The following is an 11,619-nucleotide window of genomic DNA, read 5'->3' on the forward strand; positions in this document are numbered from 1 at the left end:
GGACAAAATGAAACTAATAATTAAACAATTATATCCTAGACTTAGGCAATGCAAAATTGGCCATCTGAAGTCTTTTGAATTTATAAAGGTGCTTTTTGTAAGGTGCTTTTTACAAACCGGGTTCTACAGTGAAGGAAAGGTAAAAATACATCATTTACAAAATAACATTTGGCTACATACCAAGGGAAATTTTCTTAAAATTTCATTACTTCATTTTTATGAGTTCTCATTTACATAGAATTACATCATTTTATATCATCTGTAGCTCACTTGTATAAGCCAAATCAGACATCATCCGGCCCAGTCTCTTCTAAAGAATATACAAATACATAATTTTTATTAGAAAATAAAAATATGGAATGCTTCACAAATTTGCATGCCATTTTTTGCAGGTATATGCTAGCCTTCTCTGTATTATTCCAATTTTAGTCGATATGCTGTCTAATTGAACACAGAATCTCTTTTTATTACTATTACAAGGATAGTTGAGATTCAGGGGCTACATTGAGAGGACGGCCAGTTCATCACCTCTTTAAAATAAAAATAATTCTTTGCTTTACCCCCTAAAAGTCATCTGGATAGGGAAAAATGAATTATGTCATGAAGGTGACATTTTTTACCATTGGAGCTTTGCATGATAAAACAATATGGTGAAAGAGAATGTTGACTTTTATATGGATTTTAGCTGTGTAAATGGATTTAGCAACTTTATTTGAGGAAATAGTTCCATTTACTAAACTAATATCAATAAGTTGATTACTTGAAAATTATATTAATGAAACAAATATATTTTCTGATAATGTTTATTTAATGACAACAGACAATTTTACATGTCTTACAAATGCAAAAACAATGAAAAAATACCTCTGTTTCTTTTTGTGCTATCTTGTTCTTATTATAGTCTTTTCTTTAAAACAATTTTGTCCAGGCAAAAAAGTTAAACTAGATGAAAAATCCAGTGTTATTTTTGGACTTAGTAAAGCCACTGTGCAGTGTTTTCACCAAAACAGCAATTGTATATTGATAGCAGAAAACCTGGAATCCTCATTGTAAATGGAAACATAAGTAGAAAAACAGTATCATACTAATATATATGCCTTTGATTCTATTGCAGACTTAAATAGAAAGCATGAACAAGATTCCATTGCATAACTAAATAGTAAGCATGAACAAGATATAAGATGCAGGAACAATGAACAGCAAAAAAATGTTGGTAAACTTTATAAATAATTGATCAGATGTGAGGTGGATCTGCCTGCTACATGGGTCACCCCATTGATTGCCAGGTTGACCTGACCGATCCAGCTGGCTCAGCCAGTGTCCCCTGCCTCCTTCATGGCTCCATGTTGGATGCTCATGGAGGATGAGGATGATGTGCTCATTAAAGGACTGTTCTTCTGTTAAGGGTATAAATGATTAGTTACTAAAATTTATGAATAAAACGAATACACAAAAAGTCAATTGAATTGCATAAATATTTCTCATATAACGTGACTAGAAATGTCCTCTCTTCCTAAATGGATTTTATGTCATGTGAAACATTTACATGACATTTACATTCATGTACATTCATAACTCATTGACATTCATAACTTTACTACAGGTTGTAATTTACATTTACATTCATAACTTTACTACTCATTTACATTCATGAGTAAATTTACATTCATAACTTTACTTCTGGTTGTAATTCACTTATTACATTTATAACTTTACTACTGGTTGTAATTCACATATTATTGCTAAATCAAGCAGTCATTTAAAAAATATGGTCAGAAACTAATTTAAGAAAGAATATTTGTCTTTTTTATATATTTTTCAAAAGAATATTAGGTATAAATAAGTAAAAACTCACTGAAGTTTCTTAAATGGGTGTTATTTTCAAAGTTAAACTATTCAGATTTATTAGTGATTCTGTCAGTTGTTTATATAAAATCACATATTCTGGTTTCACCTTCATTCTAAATTTTTAACTTACACAAAAGGAGCAGCTCTTCTGAATGTAAAAAATATGCTATTATAAACCATCTGTATTTCTGTTAATGTTGAAAAATATGAGAAAGAGTAAAATAATTTGCATATAGATACAGACACATTTCATTCTCACTTTTAACCTAAATGAACTTATTTTGGTCAGTTAATTCACTGGGAGATATTGTGAGTTGTGTATATCAATCAACTCTCTCTAACTCAAGGAATCTTGCAGAAAAAAAAAGGCTCCATCTACCTTTCACTTTGCAGAAACAACTTGAGCTTAGATGGACTCTTTGATTAGAAGATCAAAATGTTTAACGAACATAAATGCTTGTTCTGGACATTGAAATACCTCATATTGCTATAATATCAGGGTCAGCAATGAACCTGACATAAGTAGTTGTTCTCAAATATAAATTACTTGGTAATCAAAGGTAATCCACAAGCAAGAACATCAGCAACAGTTGAAAACGTATCAAAAATGTAAAATCCTTTATTAAACTTATTAAAAATGCCTCCCCTCCAAACTACTAAACTGGAATCTGCATTTTAACAGGTCCTTTGTATACATATGAAATTTGAGAAACACCAAGGTTATGTGCTTTAACAGCACAGAGGGATGCTTTAAAAGAGACCTTTTTATATATGGAATTTAACTGATGCGTGTTTTTCCAATCCTGAGACTATATGGGATCTCTGAAGGGATAAAAGAAATGAATCTTAAATGTTCACATAATCTGCCAATTTCTTGTCCCATAACTTCTCTAATTTGAGGGAAAATATTATTTCATTCATTTGCTCTTCTTTATTAGTATTTTTCTCTCAGGAAACCAAATAAAAAAAGTATAAAAGACATTTCTCATTTTCTGCCATTTTCAAAATATAAGTCAAATCTTGATCCAGGCAACAAAAGACAATTTAATAATTGACAGTCAGTTTAACCAGAGAGAATTTGCCTTTAATGTCAAAAATACAAATCCACCAATTTCTTCAATTGTCAAGAAATTTTTATTAACATTGGCCCACAATGAATTCTTTCATACTTCTTCCTGTTTTCCATTCCCAATGCTATTCCACTGGTTTACACCATAATCATTATCATCCCAATTTCCACAATACTACCTAACTAGTTTCTGAATTTTCACACAATTCTCTCTGATCCATTTTGTATAGTGTAGCCATAGTAAAATTTCTGAAATAGGAAACTGATCATGTTATCCCCTGCTTGAAACTCTTCAAATGTTTTCATTTTTAGGAAAAGGCTCAAACTCTGCAATAGCCTTCAGTAAATACCCCTAGTGATCATAGCTTTGCTCTCCTTCGGCCTAGTCTCTTTGCTTCCATCTCTTGTACTCTGCACTCCACACTCTAGGCATATCAAATTACTGTCACTTTCACAAGCTCACCTTTTCAGATTTGGCATCCTGCTACTTCAATTTAGCTCTTTCCTTATATTATATATAAAATAATATATACCGTATATGTGATGTCCAAAATAACACATAGTTTCTTTTCTCATCCTAAGTGCCACTTCAACTAGGAAGCCCATCATAATAAAATACATCTTGTGTAGATTTCATAGCACCCTGCAATTCTCTACCTTCACACATACTGCACTATATTAAAACACCCAATTATTTGTAGAGATTTGTGAAAATATTGTTTACCTAATTTTAGCAGATTACCTCTTAAACCGTCCATTTTATTAAAAACCAGTCTGATTTAGGTGATTATAGAACAACGAATAAAAAGCAGGTAAACTACAATGATAAAAAGTGAACAGGAATTTGTGGCAGGACTAAACACCAAAAGAGAGGAGAATATCAAAATAAAATAGAGGCCTAGTGATGATTATCTGGAGATAGACTTTATGGAGAAAGTTGACGATCTTTTGAGACTTAATGAAATTTCTTTCAGTTTCCTAAGCTATGTCTTACGAAAAACTCAATACCTTTCTCCAAATGCTGTGTGAATTGCCTCTCCCTGCAATTTTTGTTCCCGTGTCTGTTTCCTAGTTCCTTCTTCTGCTGAAAGTTATACATCTCATTTTCGCAACTCTTTTCTCTTAGCTTTCTATCAACCCATTTGTAGAATGTAGCTCTTATCAGTAGATATAGTCCATTTTAGAAATTTGGAAACAACAAATGTGTTTTTCACAGCAGAACTTAAACAAATATTAAATATCTTATGATAATTATTATTATTTTGCAAGAACTTTGTTCTTGATGAAGAATTGTTATAGGTTGGACATGGTGGCTCATGCTTGTAATCTTAACACTTTGGGAGACCAAGGAGAAAGGATCATTTGAGTCCAGGAGTTCAAGACCAGTGTGGATAACATAGGGAGATATCATCTCTACAAAAATAAAAATAAATAAAAAATTAAAAAATTGCATCCTGGTGTGGTGGTGCATGCCCATGGTCCAGGCTACTTAAGAGGCTGAGGTGGAAGGATCACTTGAGGCTGAGAGGTCAAGGTTGCATAAGCTATAATCACACCACTGAATGCCAGACTGAGACACAGAGAACCTGTCTCAAAAAAAAAAAAAAAAAAAAAAAGGAAAAAGAAAAAAAAAGGATTTCTATACCAGTTATTTGGTCACCATGCAAATCTCATGGACTGGAAGATTCACCCATGTTAAAAATGTTCATATTACCCAAAGCATCTACAGATTCAATGCAATCCCTATCCAAATACCAAAGACATTCTTCACAGATGTAGGAAAAAAATTCTAAAATGGATATGGAACCACAAAAGACCTGCCTAGCCAAAGCTATCCTAAGCAAAAAGAATAAAACTGGAAGAATCACATTACCTGACTTCAAATTATACTACAGAGCTATATAACTGAAATAACATGGCACTGGCATAAAAACAAACACACAAACCAATGGAACAGAATAGAGGACCCAGAAACAAATTTGCATACCTACAGTGAATTCATTTTTGACAAAGATGTCAAGAGCATACATTGGAGCAAGAATAGTCACTTCAATAAATGGTGCTGGGAAAAATTCATATGCAGAAGAATGAAACTAGACCCTTATCTCTCATCATATACAAAAATGAAATAAAAATGAATTAAAGACTTAAATCTAAGATGACAAACTATGAAGCTACTACAAAAAAAAAAAAAAAAAAAAAAAAACAACTTTGGAGAAACTCTCCAGGACATTGATCTGGGCAAAAATTTCTTGAGCAAATACCTCGTAAGCACAGGCAACCAAAGCAAACATGGACGAAGGGGATCACATCATGTTAAAAAAGCTTCTGCACAGCCAAACATACAATCAACAGAGTGAAGAAACAACCCACAAAAATGGGAGAAAAGATTTGCAAACTACCCGTCTTACAAGAGATTAATAACCAGAATATATAAGGAACTCAAAGAGCTCCATAGGAAAATAATCTAATAACCCAGTCAAAAAATTGAAAAAAGATTTGAATAGACATTTCTCCAAAAAAGACATACAGATGACAACCAGACATATGAAAAGGTGCCCGACATCATTGATCATCAGAGAAATACAAATTGAAACTGCAATGAGATATCATCTCACCCTTTTTAAAATGGCTTATATCCAAGAGACAGGCAATAACAAATGTTTGTGAGGATGTGAAGAAAAGGAAACCCTTGTACACTCTTGGTGGAAATGTAAATTAGTAAAACCACTATGGAGAACAGTTTGGAGATTCCTCAAAAAACTAAAAATTGAGCTACCATGTGATCCAGTAATCCCTCTGCTGAGTATATACCCAAAAGAAAAGAAATCAGTATATCAAAGAGATATCTGCACTCCTGTGTTTGTTGCAGCACTGTTTACAATAGCTAAGATCGAGAAGCAAACTAAGTGTCCATCAGCAGATGAATGAATAAATGGAATGTGGTACATATACACGATGGAGTACTATTCAGCCATAAAAAATAATGAGATTCAATCATTTGCAACAACATGGATGGAACTGGAGATCAGTATGTTAAGAAAAATAAGCGAGGAACAGAAACACAAACATTGCATGTCCTCGCTTACTTGTGGGATCTAAAAATCAAAACAATTGGACTCATGGACATGAGTTCAAGAGTGAAAGGATAGTTACCAGAGGCTGGGAAGGGTAGTGGTGTACGTGGCTGAGGGAGAGGTAAAGATGGTTAATGGGTAGAAAAAAAAACAGAAAAAATGAAAAACACCTACTATTTCATAACACAATAGAGTGGCTATAGTCAATTACATGCTTAAAAATAACTTAAGGAGTGTAATTGTATGGTTTGTAACTCAAAGGATAAATGCTTGAGGGGATGGATACCCCCATTCTAGTTGATGTGCTTATTTCAAATTTCATGCCCATATCAAAACATACTATGTACTCTACAAATATATACATCAACTATGTAACCACAAAATAATAAAAAATAAAAATAACAATGAATAAATACTCAAATGGCTTCACCTAAAAGGAGCATTTGCTTTTAGGGAACACCTATCCCAAAACCGTATCCTAAACTTAGTGATATTAAAATTTTTAAATTTTCTTCCAGCTCAGAAAAACTATCCCCCAGTTTTTCCCCATGGAAATGAAAACATTCATTTGAGAAGGCAAATATCTATACTACTGGTGGCCTTTTTTTGTTCTTGTTCCAATATCATATATGTCGGAGTTACCTAAAAGATTTAGAAATAATCATCAGAATTTAAGCCCCCACAGAAAAGAATTTTGTATCTTCAATACTGCATCCTCATTATCTATAGTAAGGCTAGGCAAAGTATAGTGATATAACAAAAATTATAAAATGAATGAGTGAAAGAACCTTCCTAATCCAACAAATTGTTGGGGTTCTTCATTTGATAACCACTAGGGAGAGTGCAAACAAAATTAACAACAACAACAAACCATGAAAGAGCTGGGAAGGTTTCAAATAGGAGAAAATAAAAACAAGAATATAGGAAAACAATGGAAAGTATTACCCATTTTTCCCCTCTCTGAATATGAACTATGTGACAGCAATTGTCTTTGAGGCATTTGAACATAATAAACAGACGAGAGACTTAGAATATGAGTCCCAAGACTGCCAAGGGTAAAATTTTTAGTCAAAAAGCATATAGGTCTTCAAGCCTAGATCTTTGGAGAAAAGGTCTTGATTTTGGGATACGGATCAGTTATTTTAAATCTATCAAATGTATGTAATATTAATAAATATTTACAAGGTTGCAATATTCTGGATATTTCTGCAAAAAGTTGATTTTGATTTTTTAATGCTAATTAATGCTGAAGGAGTAAATAGGAGGATACCAGATATTTATATTTTGATAGTCAGGAGCAGGACCAGCTACATAATTTGTGAGGACCAGTTAAAAAATAGAAATGTAGGCTCCTTTATAAAAATTATTGGAAATTTAGCAACATCAACAGTAGCACATTAAACCACATATAAGACCCTTTTGCATACCCATAAAGCTGACTGTGGTTGGGAATAATACTAAGTGCAATGAAATATGCTAAAATGGTGATCATCTATGTCTTTGTGACAAAACATTTTTGACACAAAATTATTTACCTAAAAATCTACTTGAATAACAATTTAATGTTATATTATTTTGCCTCAGCATTAACTTCCTTTATTACTGAATTTAACTGTATCTTTCCTCTTTGGAAATGGGAAAATTAGAGACACCATTAGATGATAACATCTTCTGATTAAAAGTTCCTTGATGATCAAAGTAATGAAAAAAAAGATAATTAACATTTATGAACCAATTAGCATGTGCTAGATGCTACAACTACCTAGGCTCATTAATCCTGAAGTAAAAATTTTCCAGTTATCAGCATACATTCATGTGTAATTAATGAAGTAATTAACAAATGTAAGTAACTTGCCAAAGTATCACACAACCAATAGATGACTAATTAAGAATCAATACCGAGATTTGTTTAGTATGAAAAAGGAGAAACTTCTCTAATTCTTCTTAGAGCATTCTAGTTGTCTCTTCTTTTTCTCCTATTCCCCAGGGAAAATGAAGTTATTAATATGATTGATTATATCCCAAGGCATTAACTGTGTAGTAAAAAGCTTAAATTTGTTATTTTCTCTGTTTTCTTTCCCTTTGTGACATACAATTTTTTGATACTTCCTCTCTCTCTTTCTATTTCTCTCTAAATTGTATAAATTCAGATGCTCAGATTTAGATCTACGTAAGTGGGAAACTTCATTTATGTACTAAACTTAAATGTCCTTTTACTGAGCTTTTTATTGCTGCACTGAGTTCTTGCAAAGTGGTTGTCAAAAACCTGTTCTGTTATTGCATTTGGGTTCTCAGGTAGAAAAATGGAATGATGTGTAAGGCGGTGTTTATATAGTTTTGCATCTTTATTCATAGCATCCAGCCTCATACTTAACTTCCCTTTACATCCATATAGTGTGTGATACTCACTTACAGTTCTGTTTTTAGGATTAAATAATGTAATGAATCCATAGTGCCTGGCACATCCATTCTACTTGACAAAAGCAACTACAATAATAATGACATATCTATTTCAGGATGGGGAATGAGCCTATGAAAATACATACTTGGAACAATTGAATTAGAAAAAAACTATTGATTTGCAAATTGAATAGGATAAGATTATGAAAGTTAGCTTTGAGAATGTGATAAGAAAGAGAATAAGAGATACATGTGACATTTCAAAGTTTGAACTGTCTGATGATAGTCAATTACATTAGGAAAGCTAGGCCTTTTCAACTAGAAATGATTCGTAGAAGAATTTTATCAACTTGACATTTATGAAAGCTACATTTGATAATATATGACAAAATATGGCAAATACTCTAGTTTCTTGTGTCTCCATAAAAGCTCAAAATGTGACTTTCACTCAATGAATATGTTTCTATGGAAACTAACATAAATAATGTATATATACTATTTTCTAATCATCTAGCTTAGTACAGGACTAGAATTTCAAAGGCTGAAACAAGTAAAATTTATTTAATATCTTAACTGTGTCAAGTAAGAGTTTGAAGACATGGGCCACATTAAAATTCTTCTGAAGAACTCAGTATGTCAGTATTCTATTTGTTGAATAAATGGTGACCTATATGTTTTAAAGAAAATATATGTAAGAATTAATTGACATGCTATTGTAAAAGTTTAGGAGTTTTACTTGAATTCTCCTTCAGACAGATGGCTATTTCATTTTAAAAAGACAGAGGACACAGGAGTGCATGTGGTGAGACAAAGTATTTTATTATTTTTCCTCCAAAAAAGTTTTGATTTTAGTTAGGTACTTAGACATGTGCAGTTTGAGATCCAAAGTTCAGCACCATAAATCTTAGAGCAGACCATCTGGAGCTAAAAATATTTAAGAACAGGTGTTATAAATTGTCCATTTATGTTCATATAGGAGCAAGATGGTAGTAGAAAATCTGCTTTCAAGTAGAAGTACATCTTGATGGACATTTCAGAATAAATTATCTGCCAAATATACTCTTAAATGTAGGAAAAAATTTTGTCATATAGGTGAGGTCGCTTAGGAGCATCTGTTTACATTTGGAAAATTTCAAGTTAAGTTTCCATTTTAGAATATTTGTTGCTTGATAGATCATTTTACAGGAAATATTTACCAGGAGATTTTTCTTTAGGTCTCTTTTCTTAGTAACATAAAGCTCTTTTGTCAGAGAATAATTAATATGTCTTCTTACTTATTATGGCAGGGATACCCAACAACCCCTTATTTGCAAATATCTTTATTTTATATACAATCACCTCTTTGTATTCATAGGGGATTGGTTCTAGAACTCCCCGAGGATACAAAAATCAATGGGTACACAAGTCCCTTATATAAATAGTGTAGTATCTGCATATAGCCTTAGGTGTAGTATGTGTATATAGTCTTTAAATCATCCCCACATTACTTATAATACCTAAAACAATGTAAATGATATCCTTGAACAATGTGGCAGGTCAGGAATGCTGACTCCCCATGTAGTCAAAAATCTGCATATAGTTTTTGACTCCCCAAAAACTTAACTACTAATAGCCTACTGTTGACTAGAAGCCTTACCAATAACATAAACAATTGCACACATTTTATATGTTATATACATTATATGCTGTATTCTCCCCATAAATTAAGCTAGGAAAAAATAAAATGTTATTAAGAAAATCATAAGAAAAGAAAGTATATTTACTATTCATTAAGTGGAAGTGAATCATCGTAAAGGTTTTCATCTTCATATTTTCACATTGGACAGGCTGAGAGGGAGGAGGGAAAGGAGGAGTTGATCTTGCTGTCTCAGGCACGGCAGAGTAGAAGGGGTGGAGGAGGCAGGAGAGGCAGGCAAACTCAGCGTGACTTTACAGAAGTTCATTGTAATTTCTGTCTAACTTTCGTGCATACATTACTAATCCTTTCCCCACTGCTTGCTTTACTTTCAGTGTCTGTGTCACGGAAGGGACCATGTCATAAAAGAAGACAAAAGCAGTCTTGAATAATCGGAACAATTCTGCTAGATTCTCTAATGTCAGTTTGTTTCCTGGTACTGCTGCTTCTAATTCTTTTTCCTCATCATCTGGCACTGACTCAAAAGCACACAACCCATCTCCATCAAGTCATCTTCTGTTAATTCCTCTGGAGTGGTGTCTATTAGCTCTTAATTTTTTTTTAAGATCCATATCTTGAGTCCCTTCTGCCTCCACCTTTTTTTTTTTTTTTTTTTTTTTTTTTTTTTTGCCATATCCAAAATCTCTTTCATGATTTCCTTGATTGGCTTTGTTGTAAATTAGACAGTCACGCCAAACATCTGGACACAGTTTTCCCTAGGAGGAGGAATTTATTATTTTGGATTTAATGACTTTCATGGCTTTTTCTATAACAGCAATGGCATCTTTAATGGTGTAATTCTCCCAGACTTTCATTATGTTTTCTCTGTGAGAGTTCCTTTTTATAGCATTGAGAATCTTTTCCATAAAGTATCATACATAATGAGCCTAAAAATCCTTATGACCTCCTGATCTCGAGGCTGAATTCGAGACTTTGGGAAAAGTAGACCACTTCGAAGGCTTCAGTGATGATCTCACGGGGTTCTGGGTGGCCAGGGACATTGTCTAATATCAAAAGAACTTTAAAAGGTAGTCCCTTACAGGCAAAGTACTTCCAGACTTCAGAGACAAAGCATCAATGAAACCAATCCAGACTAAAACTTTCTTGTCCAAGTCTTCTTGTACAACCAAAAGGCTGGCAGCTGGTATTTATCTTTTCTCCTCAAGACTGGGGAATTAGTATCTTTTTAGATTATGGCAGTTCTGACCATAAACCCAACTGCATTTGCACAAAACAGTAGAGTTAGCCTATCCCTTCCTTCCTTCCTTAAATTCTGCTGCTTGCTTCTCTTCCTTATCAATGAACATCCTTTGTGGCTTTTTTTTTCCATAATGCAGCACTTGTGCCTGTATTAAAAGCCTGTTTGAGCAGATATCCTTTGTCCTCAATTATTTTCTTCTTTTGTAATTGTATTTAATTAATTGTTTTTAATTTTAATTTTTATATATTTTTTGTTTCAATAGCTTTTGGGGTAGAAGTGATTTTTTGTCACATGGATGAATTGTATAGTGGTGAAGTCTGAGATTTTAGTGCGCCTGCTACCCAAATTT

At 32.9% G+C, this 11,619-nt stretch overlaps 1 non-coding gene across 1 annotated transcript; it reads right to left on the reverse strand.

Annotated features, from left to right (window-relative positions):
* Positions 1-348: 348 nt before the first annotated feature.
* LOC112429638 (U6 spliceosomal RNA) lies at positions 349-453 on the reverse strand. The gene has a single exon (XR_003021907.1). It is a non-coding gene; the product is annotated as a U6 spliceosomal RNA (small nuclear RNA).
* Between the last annotated feature and the right edge of the window lie 11,166 nt (positions 454-11,619).

The sequence above is a fragment of the Macaca nemestrina genome, chromosome 4, assembly GCF_043159975.1.
Source record: "Macaca nemestrina isolate mMacNem1 chromosome 4, mMacNem.hap1, whole genome shotgun sequence".
NCBI classification, from domain to species: domain Eukaryota; kingdom Metazoa; phylum Chordata; class Mammalia; order Primates; family Cercopithecidae; genus Macaca; species Macaca nemestrina.